Below are 13845 nucleotides of genomic sequence, written 5' to 3' on the forward strand. Positions count from 1 at the left end.
TGCCAGCCACAGTTTTTACCTTACGTGGCAAAAGAGACTTTGTAGGTTGATTAAATTAAGGATCTTGAGATGTGACGATCACCCTGGATTTTGAGTTGGGCCTAATGTAATCACAGAGATCCTTGTAAGGAAGGAGGGTTCGGGGGTTAGAGTTAGAGAGATTTGAAGATGGTATGCTACTGGCTTTGAAGATGGAGGAGGGGCCACAAGCGAAGGAACGCAGGTGGCCCCTAGACACTGGAAAAGGCAGGGATCCTCTACCAGAGACTCCAGAAGGAACACAGCTCTGCTGACACCTTGAATTTAGCCTACTGATACCTATTTCAGACATCTGACCTCCACAAGTATAAAGTAATAATTTTGGTTTGTGTTAATTTACAGTAGTGGTAGGAAATTAATACAGAAAGGCAGAACAGTTACGCAGTACAAAAATTATCTTGACACTTTAAGGGAGCAAATTAATGCTTTTCTTTTAGTAGGCTGTATCTTGATTAGGTATCCTTATGGCTGACAAATTAAAATATGCTTATACTATAAAAACATTAGTAAGATAGAAGAAACCAACACTGTCAAGCCTTCTCTATAGAAATGGCAATAATAAACAAGGTAGGTTGCATTAAAATTCATAGAGTACTGAAATAATTTGCTAATCTATTACTTTCTCTACCATGGTGGACTCTATCTCTTGCCATCTTAATTTACAATATTTATTACACTCATTCATCATTCACTTAGCAATGACCAGGTGCCTACTATGCAGCAATAATCATACAGATATATGTGTAGGGATAGAGATAAGTGAGTAGATAGACACAGGTAGTGCCCTGAGTTCTGACAGGCAGATTTTCATTTTCAGGATTAATTCACTTACCATCTTTGAATTAGGTGCATGTATAAATGTTTAAAAGTTTATCAGGTATCTGGTTACAAGAGAATATAAATAATTCAATATAGAAAATTACCTCTTTAGAATTGATAGAAGTGGCAGGTAATATAAATTTAATATAATATAAATGAGGAATTTCAATTTTATACTAAGTTGCTTTGATGATTAATCTTTTTTGAAAAAGGAATTAAAACTCCTACCACTGAAAGAACACTCTGACATCTATTAGATCTTATAAAAGTTTGATTTATTTCTTTGCTATCAGAGTTCATTTTGAAAGTTAGGAGAATATCTTGATGTTAAGTGATATGAAAAATCATTCGTCCAATATAACGACTCAGTTGGAATTCAAAGTCCCAGTCAAATTGCAGAGCTGCTCACTTATCATTACACTTGCTTAGCAGGGGACCAAACGGTTGGTCCTGATGGTTATGAGGTGCTGTTTAGAGTCTAGATTAGTAGAGAATTTAACTTACATCTGACTTTGGCTTAAGAGTGCTATTCTAAGAGCACTTTTTTTTTTTATTAAATGAGGACATGTTTTCTGAATCCTTTTCAACTGCTAAAATGGTATTTGATCCTAAAAGACTAAACCATAGTTCAGTTGGGGTTTCCCACCACCATCCCAATCCCAAAGTAGTTTTAATAAAAGTATCAATTAATTATCAATTAACAATATACCCAATCTAGTTGATGTGTAGTGATAGGACACCTCCATATTTAAGGACTTTGCTACCTGAGGTTGGGGAATATGAGTAAATAAAAGACGCAGAGGACCCACCCAGTGTGAATTATGAAAGCTCTGTAGCTTTGTGAGCAACTGTACTTTTGTGACCATTAGAAAAGTTTTCCTTTTCTCTGGATATATGAAGCCTCATGCCAGGGCACATGTGTTTCACCTCCCTTTTGTCTCCTCAGCTGGGTGACTTTGGGCAGTGTACAACGTCCCCAACTGTACTTAGCAACCACGTAAGATCATCCCCACTTTATGATCTAATTGCGGAGATGATACTACTCTGTATTCAGTTCTTATGAATTACTTCTAATAGGTGCATTGCTAATTCAGTTTGGATCAAATCAGAGGAACTAGGAGATTTTCATTCTTAACAGCTCTTGTGAGGAAACCACCATATGGCTGTTTGCAAACTGTTTTGTCAAGTTTGTTTTTAAATATTCAGAGTATGAATTTTACAAGCCTTGCATACAAAAGAGAGGTTGCTAAATCTCATCTATTCATTTAGCAAACATGTTTTGAGAACTGCTCCCAGGCACTGGGAGAACAGCAGTTGATGGTAAAGAAGACAGCCACCATTTCTGCCCACGTGGATAAATGGTCTTGAGGGGTGGGGAAGTAACAAAATAGAAACACTTCAGATCCTGAAAAAGAGTCTTGTTGTTTGCTAATACCAGGGACCTAGTGAGCAGGAGTAGTTGGGGCAGTGATTTAGATGGTTTCCAAGGAAAACTTTTCCAGCTGAAAAAAAAAGGTGTGGAGCTATGGGTATGCAGATATGTGTATCATCACACTTAGCCTTTCTTCTGACACAAAAAGAAGCTGTAGGCCTCCCCTTGAAGAGATTGGATAGGCAGTTAGAGAATGCCAGCCATACTTAGAATTAGGAAGGCTAATGTGTTGGTCTTCCTGAGAAGACGTAAGCAGGTAGTTAAGACTGCAGAGGCTTCTCCCGGGGAGAGCTTCCCCAGAGGGGCTGTGTGCATGTGTGTACCATGGACAGTTCTGAAACCTGAGTAAGAAAGAGAAAGGTCTATGGCTGTCTTTTATTTAGAAAAAGAACCAGTGATTGAAAAAAAATGCCATTTAGTGCAAGAAATATTCTTCATATATTTAAGTATTTCTATTTATTTTGATCATTCTCTAGTCAATGCTATTATGTTTTCTCAAAAATTTATGCATAAACCTTGAGAACAAATTTTTTTTTAAAGATTTTATTTTATTTATTCATAGAGACGGAGAGAGAGAGAGAGGGAGAGAGGCAGAGACACAGGCAGAGGGAGAAGCAGGCTCCATGCAGGGAGCCCGATGCGGGACTCGATCCCGGGTCTCCAGGATCACACCCCAGGCTGCAGTCGGCGCCAAACCGCTGCACCACCGGGGCTGCCCAAGTCAAATTCTTTGACCCAACAATTGATCCAGGGTGTTAGCCTAAGATCATCAGGTATGTATACAAGAATGTACCTCACCTGCAACGTGTTAGAAATGTACATTCTGGGGCTCTTCCCCACAACTAATGCCTGAGACTCTGGGTTTGGGGCCCAGAAATCTAAGTTTTACAACTGTTATGGGGAATTCTGATGCACTTTAATGTTTGAGAACCACTGCCCTATAGTGATGATTCCTAAATTTTCCTGCACATTAGACTCATCTGAGAAACTCTTAAAACTGTTGGTGTTCAGAGCTACACTCCAGAACAATTTAATCAGAATCCCTAGTGGTGGGACCCAGGAATCAGTGTTTTAAAATGTGCCAGGTGATTCCAATGTGCAACCAAGTTGGAGAACCCACCACCTCACAGGATGCATTATCTGTGTGTCTAGGCCACCTGCACTATCTTGTATTTTCTTCTGTAACACTCATGAGCACAAGGAATCTGCTTTATGTCACCAGGAACTATTACACCCTGGTACCACTGAATGGTGACAGAGTGAATCCAACTGTGGTGTGTTAGAAGGATTAATTTAAAAATACTAACACCAAAGGATTTCAACATGGTGTTATCCAAAATATGATTGGGGCAATCTCATATTAGTTCATGATGAAGGAAGATGGTCCTTTACATAGACAGAGGTTTAAAAGTGTAGGAACAACTCCCCCAGACACCCCCTTCACCCATGTAGATACCTGACCTACATCAAAACCACTGTCCTCAGTCTTCGTCTTTTCTTTCAGCCATTCTTTCCTTCATGTTTTTTCAGACACAGGTAAACTGTGTGTGTGTGTGTGTGTGTGTGTGTGTGTGTGTGTGGCAAAATAGGTGAACTCCAAGCCCCCTCATTTTTAAAATTTCAAGTTGAACGCATTATTTGCAGCCAAGTGGCTGCTCCACTTGGGACAGACTTAATATCCAGAAATCCTATCTCCTTGTTACCATCAAGATCTACTTTTTAAAAAAGTACCAGCTGATGACTTTGGCTAGGTTCTCATTTGCTTAGAATGTCATTTGGAATTGAGGGATAAAACCCATGAAATGAAAATATGGATATTAAAATAGAGCAGAAAATGGATTGTTTAATCCTGCCAAAAATGCTGCTGTTTAGAGTAAAACTTAATAGAATGTTCCTTTGGAAAAATTATCCAGGGGAAGAAGCCGAAAAGGTAGCTTTTTTTTTTTTCCTTTCTTGCTTTGCAATTCTTTTTTTTTTTTTTTTTTTGCTTTGCAATTCTTTAACCACATAGCGTAGTGCCTGGCACTCCATAAATAGATTGAAGAGACTAAAAGGTTAATCTGCAGCAAGTCGTTTTAAAATGTTATGCTTTGCTAGTTTTGAAAGAAAGAATTTAAAAATTAAAGTCTTTCTTTTTGATGTACTTACCTTCTGAAAGTGTTTTTACTTGTGGTGTGTGTACACTTGTGTATATATATGGGCACATAAGAATGGACATGACAACATTCTTGCTATTTCTAGGTTTTTGGAAAAATAAATTTTACGTATATATTTTTAAAGTATATTAATTGCCTTTGATACATAAATAAATTACATTCATTCTTCCATCCTTCATCCAGTCTGTCATCTCTTTCAACATTATATAGCCACAACCAGGTCTTACGTGAGGTCTGGGGTATGTGACCTGATAGGCATCGTCCCTATCTGTGTATCGCTGACCATGTAGTGATGTCAGCACCTGCAAAAGTCATTTATGACATTTTTTTTTCTGGGTTCTTGAGTTGTTGCTGACTTGATATGTGTATATCTTATTTTTGATATTATATTATTATCAATACTATTATCATCTTGATATCATTATTATATATTTTTGACACCCTTTTTCCCCTGCCACTCTTAGATGAACTTTTTAAACAAGCTACCTTCCAATCTTATTCCAGAGCAACTGACAGTCCAGAATCAGTTGGTGATTCTACAGTAACACAAACTAAGTGTCCATTCTGCAAAATGTCTCCTTGGAGAGAACAAGTGTTAAACTACATAATTCATGGATTTAAAATCTTCATGGTGCTTTAGTATTTACCTGCATTAAAAAGAGCAGCTCAAGCAAATTTAAAATTAATAGATTCTATCGGGTTTGCCTATTGTTATTTTTGAGGCCTGTTACAGAAGAGAAATTATGCAAATGGCTGTGAGGTTGCTGCTACTGCACTCACACTGGGAATGCATTATATATAACTCGTTTCTTAGAAACACTTATCTGGAGCAGATCAAGCTCTCAGCCATTTGCAGGGGCATGTCCCTTCCTTCAGATGGTCCACTTTGAACTAATAAGTATTGTTAGAGGGTTGAGGTAGGAAGTAGAAGGGGGGGAAAGGAAGGCAGGATAAATTACTTTACTAGCACTCCATAATCTGGAAGGGCCAGGGAAAAATCCTTGGTAAAGATATTTTAGTCAGTCTCCTGAAAAGGCTGTCAATGACCTTTGAAACTATATCCTGCTGGTCTTCTTGTTCTGCTCTTTCTTGAGAAAAACTGCTAGCTCAAATTTTAACCTTCCAGGCTGCCTGAAAATTCCCCCATCAACTGATTCCTGTATACCGATTCAACTTCATCTCTTGATTATGCCTATGACCCTTCTAATGGAACCAGGTCTTTTTCATATCCTCTTCATTTGTTCATTTATTCATCTGGCAAACAAATGGGATGACCAGTAAGTTCAGTCCAACTATATGATGCTATATAATTGTATAAGCTATAATGTGAGCGTCTATTATGTGCACTGTGAGGGATACAAGAACACAGAACATATTATCCTTATTCTTAAGATTCTTAATGACAGTAAATGGAAACACAAAAGGTTGCCCTGACCAGCAGAGGAAGATCTTCATTCTCTAAGCCATGCTCTTATAACTGTAGCCTCTGAGCACTGACTCTTGGCTGATTTCCTTCCTGCCTGGTACACTAATCCTTTTCACTTCTTCCTTCAAAACCATACCTAAATTTATCTACTCCAAGAAGCATTCCCACTGGAGTCTTGGTCCTGGGTTGAAATGGACTCTTCTTCAGAAATTATGGATGCGCTAATCAAAAGTTACTTGGCTCTTGCTGTCTGCTGCTTTGCAATCTTCATTTTATTCCACATGGGCCTCCATGCCACCTTGACTGACCAGAAAAGAAGCTCGCTGCAGGCAGGAAGGCCCTACCTTCCTGTTCTTAGCTCCTCCTCATCTTCTTAGCCTGCTGCTCTGCACATAGCCCACATGCTACTGAATGCTGTAGAAAGTCACTTTTCCTTCCTTGGGAATCGAGATCAGAAACTCATGGAATGTTCCCTGGGTGCATTTGCTGCTCACAAAAGTGAACCTGCCTATAGGCTTTGTTTAGCCCTTTGCTTAGAAAAAGATGATTAGTTTGATTGTGCCATGTCTAGAATGAATGGGTGATGCAACCTAAAGTTGGGGGGATATAAAATTGGGAGATACTACATAATGTGCAAGTGGGACCTGGGAAGATGGGTTTGATTCTGCTGCTTCTGCTGGTAGGAGACACTAAGTAGATTATCGGGTTCACAACCAATTAGCATCATGTTAATCTTGACTCACAGGGAAGCAAAGCCACCGAGGATTTGGTAGATTTATCAGCCCCTCCCACAGCTGTCTGAGGCTAGCCACTTGGAACCTGGCAGGAAAAAAGTCCTCTGGTGACAATGTGTCTGTCATACATTCTGGTCCGTGCACTCCTCGAAGACACCATTTTCTGGGCATGAAGTGTTCTGCTGCTTTTTGGAGGAGTGAGAAACCAATCTCGGATAAGCCGGATTCAGAAAATAGGTCGTCGGTGTGAGTTGCAATTATTTTCCTTCCAGCTTTCTTCTGTGCTTGCTTTAGATTGCTTTTCTGCAAAGGGCAGGCGCAGCTGGCCTTGGCTGGTGTGCAATAGAGGCCCCAGACGACCACTCCAGCCTCGGGCCTTTGTGAGGCACCACCCAGATTCCTGGGGCCTCAGCGCCAGCATCTATTTGCCTTTTGTCCGGGCCGTTAAATTCCCATTAAAGTCGTGAACAAATACCCTCTTTGAGTATTGATTTTACACACACACAGACACACACACAGCGTAGTTCATAGCCACTTGATTTGCCACCTGCAGTTTGTAATAGAACGGACATGTGGGATTTTAAACCACTTTATTCTGCACAGAATTTCTCAGCTTGGGGCCAAATTGAAGGGCATTAGTCATCAGTAATTTGCAGTTATTTTTAATGTATTTCACTCGGAGAGGTTTAAGGCAGCTAAAGCTAAGATAAATTTCCTTACGCTTTGGTGAGGAAGTGAAAAATCTGATCATTTAGTTAATCATGTGTCATAGCTGCGCTTATGTATTGTTCCTAAGCGAGTGCAACATCGTGACCGACTTGTGATTTGGTAACATGACAATTTGAATGATATTAAATACATTCAATTATGCCACGACTCCCCACCCCCCACCCCCGCCCAACCCTCAATATTTGTATAGGTTTAAGGTTTAAACTTCACAGAACACTAGAGAAGGGCACTTAGAGAATCACCCTGTGAAATAAATGCCAGTTCCTGACCTGCCTTGCCCCGAGATTCAGTGTCAGCGGCCCCCGACTTGAACAAGGACAGTGAGCGGCGCCTGCAGCCAACTCTGAGAAGCAGTGAGGAGTTCAACCACCACCTTCTTCAGAAGAGGAAACCGAGGCACAAAGAGATGAAGAGACCTAAGATATTTGCCAGGGTCCCAGAAACAGAAGCCTGCCGCCGCAGGCCAGCTGTCCTGCTTCCTGGTTCAGCGCATTTCCCACCAGCCAAGAGAGAAATCCTTTGCTTCTCGGGCTCTGCTCTGGAACTAGCCTCGCACGGTGCGGCTACCTGCCACTTCCGCGGGCGCGGAGACCTGGGTCCCTCCACGCGCACGCGCAGAGCGGACGGAGGCCTTCCGGTCGGCCTCCCTCCTGCGGCCCCTCTCCCTGCTCCCTCACCCCTCCAGGGCCACCGGCCCAGCTGGAGGGTCCGGGTGACGTCGCCGTGGCCCCTCACAAAGCCGGCCTGCCCTCTCAGGCGGTGCTCCTCCTCGCTCCTGCCCGGGCCGCAGCCTCCACCAACGCTGGGGATGCCTCGCTGAGCCCCCCCTCACCCGCGCCTCAGGCTTCCGCGAGCGTGAGCGCGGCGGTTCCAGAAGTTTCCGCGGAGGCTGAGGTAAGCAAGCGTGCCCGGAAGGGAGGGAAGGTGCTGCCAAACCGCCTGGCCGGAAGGAGCAGGAGAACACTTCTCACCTGGGAACAGCACGGGCAACCAGACTGGCCCGCGGGCCGGAAGGAAGGGACGGCCAGGGCTGCGCCCGACGGCAAGATGGCGGCAGCGGGCGCGCGGGGAGTGGAGTGCGCGGCCAGAAAGGGAGAGAGGCACCTCTCGGCTCTGCGGCGGAAGGGTGGGCCCTGTCCTGGGTGCACTGGCATTTCGTACAACTTTGAAGAAGACCCCACGTGGGCGGCCTGGGTGGCTCAGCGGTTGAGCGTCTGCCTTTGGCCAAGGGCGTGATCCTGGGGTCCTGGGATCGAGTCCCAAGTCAGGTCCCCGCAGGGAGCCCACTCCTCCCTCTGCCTGTGTCTCTGCCTCTCTCTGTGTGTCTCTCACGAATAAATAAAATCTTAAGAAAGAATGAAAAAGACCCTACTTTTAGTGTGGAGGACAGACTGCGGTGGGCGGGAACGGAAGCCATTGGCCAGAGGGAGACTGAGCCTGTGGGTGGGAGACACCAAGGTTGCGCGGGGGTGGGGGAGGGGCGGAGAGGCAGCAGGTAGGGCCCTGGTGGAGGTGCCTGGCTGAGGTGGTGACCGGTTCTTTTGCTCATTTGCTCAAATGGCTCTGTGGTGGCTTGTGGTGTCCCCCGTAGGCGTTGTGGTTGTGGCAGACCTCCAGATTCAGGAATTTATTTTTAGAGTAGAGCTGACAGGACTTATTGATTGTCCACGAGGAGTGCCAATTAATTGCTTACATACAGGTAAAATAATTTGGAACTTGTTAGAAACAAATCTCAGTAAATTTGAAACTTTTCCTTCCCATCCATCTATCGCCTTCAATGAGAAAATTCTATAGTTTTCCATTTTGATCCACGATACAGCTTCTTGACTGTCCTTTTTTTTTCTTTTTTTCCTTTTAAGATTTTCATGTATTTATACCTGAGAGGCACAGAGAGAGAGGCAGCTCCCTGTGCAGAGCCGGATGCAGGACTGGATCATAGACCCTGGGATAGCTACCTGGGCTATCCGAGCCAAAGGAGATGCAACCACTGAGCCACGCAGGTGCCCCTAGCTTGTTGACTGTCTTAATCAGTTTGGGCTGCTACAACACAGTGCCATAGACTGGGTGGTTTAATCAACAAGCTTATTTCTCATAGTTCTGGAGGCTTGTAAGTCCAGATCAAGGCCCTAGAACAGTTGAGTTGTTCCAGAGCCTACTTCCTGGTACACTTTGTCCTCACATGGCAGGGAGATGGCAGTCATCTCTCTAGTGTCTCTTCTTATAAGGGTATGAATCCTTTTCATGAAGTCTCCATTCCCATGACCTAATCATCTCCCAAAGGTCACACCTTCAAACACTATCATATTGGGGATCAGGGCTTTAATATATGAATTTTGGGGGATCCCTGGGTGGCGCAGAGGTTTGGCGCCTGCCTTTGGCCCAGGGCGCGATCCTGGAGACCTGGGATCGAATCCCACGTCGGGCTCTCGGTGCTTGGAGCCTGCTTCTCCCTCTGCCTAGGTCTCTGCCTCTCTCTCTCTCTCTGTGACTATCATAAATTAAAATAAACAAATAAAAAAAATTTAAAAAAATATATGAATTTTGGGGTGACACCTTAGGTAAAAAGGTCTCATTTACCGGCCTAAAAATAGATTTCACTTGTGGAAACAATCATACTTTACAAAAACCACAAATAGCTGAAACAGCATTAATAAATAGAGCACATTCTGTAATATCCTTGTTTTTACTTAGAATATAACTTTATTTTTCTGTGGTGAAATCTTATGTTCCACGTTGAAAAGTCATTGCTCATACTCTGGAGTAAATCCATTGTAAATAAAGAAATAGATACAAAAATAGTGTCTGTAGCAATTAGTGCTTAGAACAAATAAACAGGATTATCTGAGAATAATAGAGGAAATCACATGGGGTGGTTTTTAACTCATCTCTACCATTGTTTCTCAAAGTGGGTGTGGAGCTGAGTGGGAAACTTTAAAATTACTTGAAGGTCCTTGATAAAAATATAGATTCTTCCACCTACTATTGATTCAGAATTGCTGGGGAGTGGGCCTAGAATAGGCATTTTAATAAGTTGCTGGGGGATTTTTTATGGGTATTACTAGGTCCTCCCAAACTCTCCCAACCCTGGTTCCCATCCTAAGTCCTTCTTTTTCCAGCCTCTTCTATTGCTCCATCTGCCTGGCAAGCCTACCCATCTGTGTGTAGCCAGCTCCAGCTTCCCCTTAAGGTCCGTCCAAATCAGATGCCATCCCCAGATCATCCTGGCTGGATGGACGGTCTACTCCCCCATGTTGGCTCTAGTTAGTATATAGTTTACAATCTATAGTGTATACTTATTACTGAATGGTAACTTGCAATTGAAGCTGTATCTTTTCACTGTGTGAACCATATGCCCACTTAGGTCAGGACCGAGTCTGATTCATTTTAAAGTTTATCAGTGGCTTGCTCAGAGTGGGTACTCAGTATGCAGTTTGTGGAATTGTCTGGCTAAGTGTAAGCCTACTGTCTTTGGACTTTGAATTTCTACCACTTGACCATGTACTAAGTGTCTCAATTGTAGCAGGCCAACTTTGTACTAAGATTGGACAACCAGTTCTGTGCTAAAGTTCATGTTGTAAAATGAAGGTAACACAGGAATGATGAGTGAGAATGCAGGCTCTGCCAGCTGCAGTGGAGGCACCCTGACAGAAAGGCTCCCAGTTGCACTATAATTGAATGAAGATTCCCTACAACCGATGTATTCAACAAGACATCATAAAGAGAGTGGAAAGACATCCCAAGCGCTTTGCTTGGAAAAGTTAAAAAAAAATCCATTGTGGTCATACCTGCTGGAACCTAGGAAGGCATTGCTCCTTTTTTTTTTTTTTCTGCTAATAAACCTCCTATAGTCTACTATCTGCATAGCCACCAAAGTAACTTGTTAAAACATAAGTCAAGGGTTGCCGAAGTGGTTCATTGGTTGAGCGTCTGCCTTTGGCTCAGGGTGTGATCCCAGCATCCCGGGATCAAATCCCACATTGGGGTCCTGGCAGGGAGCCTGCTTCTCCCTCTGCCTATGTCTCTGCCTCTCTCTGTGTGTCTTTCCTGAATAAACAAGTAAAATCTTTCTTTCTTTCTTTCTTTCTTTTTTTTTTTTTTTTAAGGAAAAAGATCATGTCAGATCATGTCCTTACTGCTCCGATCCCACCAATGGCTTTTGACCTCAGTCTCAGTAAAAGCCAGTTCCTTAACTTACAAGGGCTGATAAAGACCTGTGTGGTTTATCTGCTCCTCTCCTGTCCCATATCTCTCTGATCCCACCAGCAATATGTCTCTCCCTTGCTTATTCCAGTGCAGCCACAACTGGCTTCTTGCTATTCCTTGAATATGCTAAGTAAACTCCTGCCTCCAGGCCTTTGTACTTACTGTACCCTCTATCTGGAACAGTTTCCCTCCAGATTTGTATTCTTCCATCTTTTTCCTGTCATTTTTCAAACATCCTGCTCACCTGGTCCTGCTACCACCCTGCCTACCACCCACTCTGACTTTCCAGTCACCTTTCATACTTTATTTTTCTCATAGGTGTTGATCTCTACCTATCATCTATATATGATGCTCATTTATTAATTGTCTATCCGCCTATTAGAATATAAGCTCCATGAAGCCATGGTTTTGGTCTGTTTCGTTCATTGTTATATTTTCAACACCTGAACATGCCAGCCATGTAGCAGATGCTCATTAAATACTTATTAAATCAATGAGGCAAAGTGGGGTAAACAAAAAGATTTAAATCCTGGCTCTAGGCTTAAATTCCTTAACATTTCAGTGGATCAGTTTTTTTATCCTTAAAGTAGAAATAGTAATAGTTAGTGCCTCATGGATATATGACATCTGGTATAGTGTCCAACATCCAATATTTACTCAGTAAATGTTCCCTATGACAGATGAAGTTTTACAAGTCATGAAAAGAGTGTCTAGTGGTGATCCTATTTTCCAACTAGCAGATTTTTCCAAGATGTAGTAATAAATAATATATTTTGGAAAAAATAATGTATTTTGTGCTTTCTGTTTGCTGGGACCACCGCACAACTTTAAGGGATGAGTACTTTCATTATTTCCATTTTATGGATGAGGAGACAGAGGCACAGAAGGGTTGAGCAATTTTTCCCTTGCCAGTATAGCTTGTAGTAAGTGTAAAAGCTGGGATTTGATCAAACTCAGGACTAGAGACCATGTTCTTTACCTTTTTTAATTTTTCTCCACTGCTTCTCACTGAGTGAAGCTGTTGGAAAAGAGAAGAAAAGGAGTGGTTGTCAGTTGACTTACTTCCTCCATAGTAGCATGAGGAGTTCAAAGATAGGTGGTGTTGGTTGTTCTTTTCACCTCTTTGGTGGAAGTAATTCTTTTGCTCCAGCCAGATCCTGTGAGGACTCATTAATTCCCTCTCCAGCTGTGCATGGTCTCTCTGCAATGCTTTCAATTAATCCTTCTTACCTGAAAGCAGTGCTGGGGATGTCTTTGTCATACTGGAAGGGAGCTTGTACGTAGTAACCTGGACACAGAATCCTGAAATATATGGAACCGTCCTAGATAATGATGGGCTTTCTTTCTTTCTTTTTTTTTTTTTTAATTTTTATTTATTTATGATAGTCACAGAGAGAGAGAGAGAGAGAGAGAGAGAGAGAGGCAGAGACACAGGCAGAGGGAGAAGCAGGCTCCATGCACCGGGAGCCCGACATGGGATTCGATCCCGGGTCTCCAGGATCGCGCCTTGGGCCAAAGGCAGGCGCTAAACCGCTGCGCCACCCAGGGATCCCTGGGCTTTCTTTCTTGAATTTCTTTCACACAAATCCCATTCCACTAATCGAAGGCATATACTTTCTTCAGGGGTCAGCTAAAGTCATTGCTTTGAGACTCCTAAGATTCAGCGCTCTCAGTTTAACTATATTCAATCTCCTCCTTTGTTTCACAAATGTTTGTTGACTGATAGCTCATGTAAATGCAGAGGGGACTCCTATGAATTAGTCTTTTCCTTTAAAGTGCTTGGGCCCTCGTTTGGCAATTGAGGTTTATTCGCAGGGTGACACCACAGGCCAGCTTATCATATATGAGCACTATAAAGTTTCAGGGGAAAAGGAGATGCCTAATTGTGCAGGGATAAGGGAACATGAGCTGGCTCTTGAAGGGCTGGTAGGATTCGTGATTAATGGATAGGGTGGAATGAGCACTTCTGTTGGTAGAAATCGTTTGGACAAAATTAAAGGTACAGACGTCCAAGGATGATTCAGGAGGTGGTGAGGGATTTGGTTGAAGTTCATCATAAGCTTGATACAGGGAAATAAAAGAAGTTGTAAGATAGTCTTAAATATCTGACTGAAGAATTTGGACTATAATTAATCTAGCAGTAGGAAGCCATCATAGGTTACTCATTTAAGCAAAGTTGTGACATGAATGGATCAATGGTTGTGTGTGTTTATCTGCAGTGATATTTACAGTTAATAATGGTTATGAGTTGGGATGGTGGGATTTTGAGTGTTGTAGTATTCATTCATTTTTCTTCATTTTCTTAAT

At 42.6% G+C, this 13845-nt stretch overlaps 1 protein-coding gene across 3 annotated transcripts in view; it reads left to right on the top strand.

Moving 5' to 3' along the window:
• The window catches only part of MYO3B (myosin IIIB), a 431205-nt gene that overhangs the window by 27588 nt on the left and 389772 nt on the right, over window positions 1-13845 (top strand). For 2 of the 3 annotated variants that reach the window (XM_072751898.1, XM_072751899.1), the window contains exon 1: window positions 6618-8229. The exons of the other annotated variant lie outside the window; for it this stretch is intronic. The gene's annotated coding sequence lies outside the window, so the exon portion shown is untranslated. Of the gene's footprint in view, window positions 1-6617; window positions 8230-13845 lie in introns of those variants that run through there. 3 annotated transcript variants of the gene reach the window in all.

Source organism: Vulpes vulpes, chromosome 3, assembly GCF_048418805.1.
Source record: "Vulpes vulpes isolate BD-2025 chromosome 3, VulVul3, whole genome shotgun sequence".
Lineage (NCBI taxonomy): Eukaryota > Metazoa > Chordata > Mammalia > Carnivora > Canidae > Vulpes > Vulpes vulpes.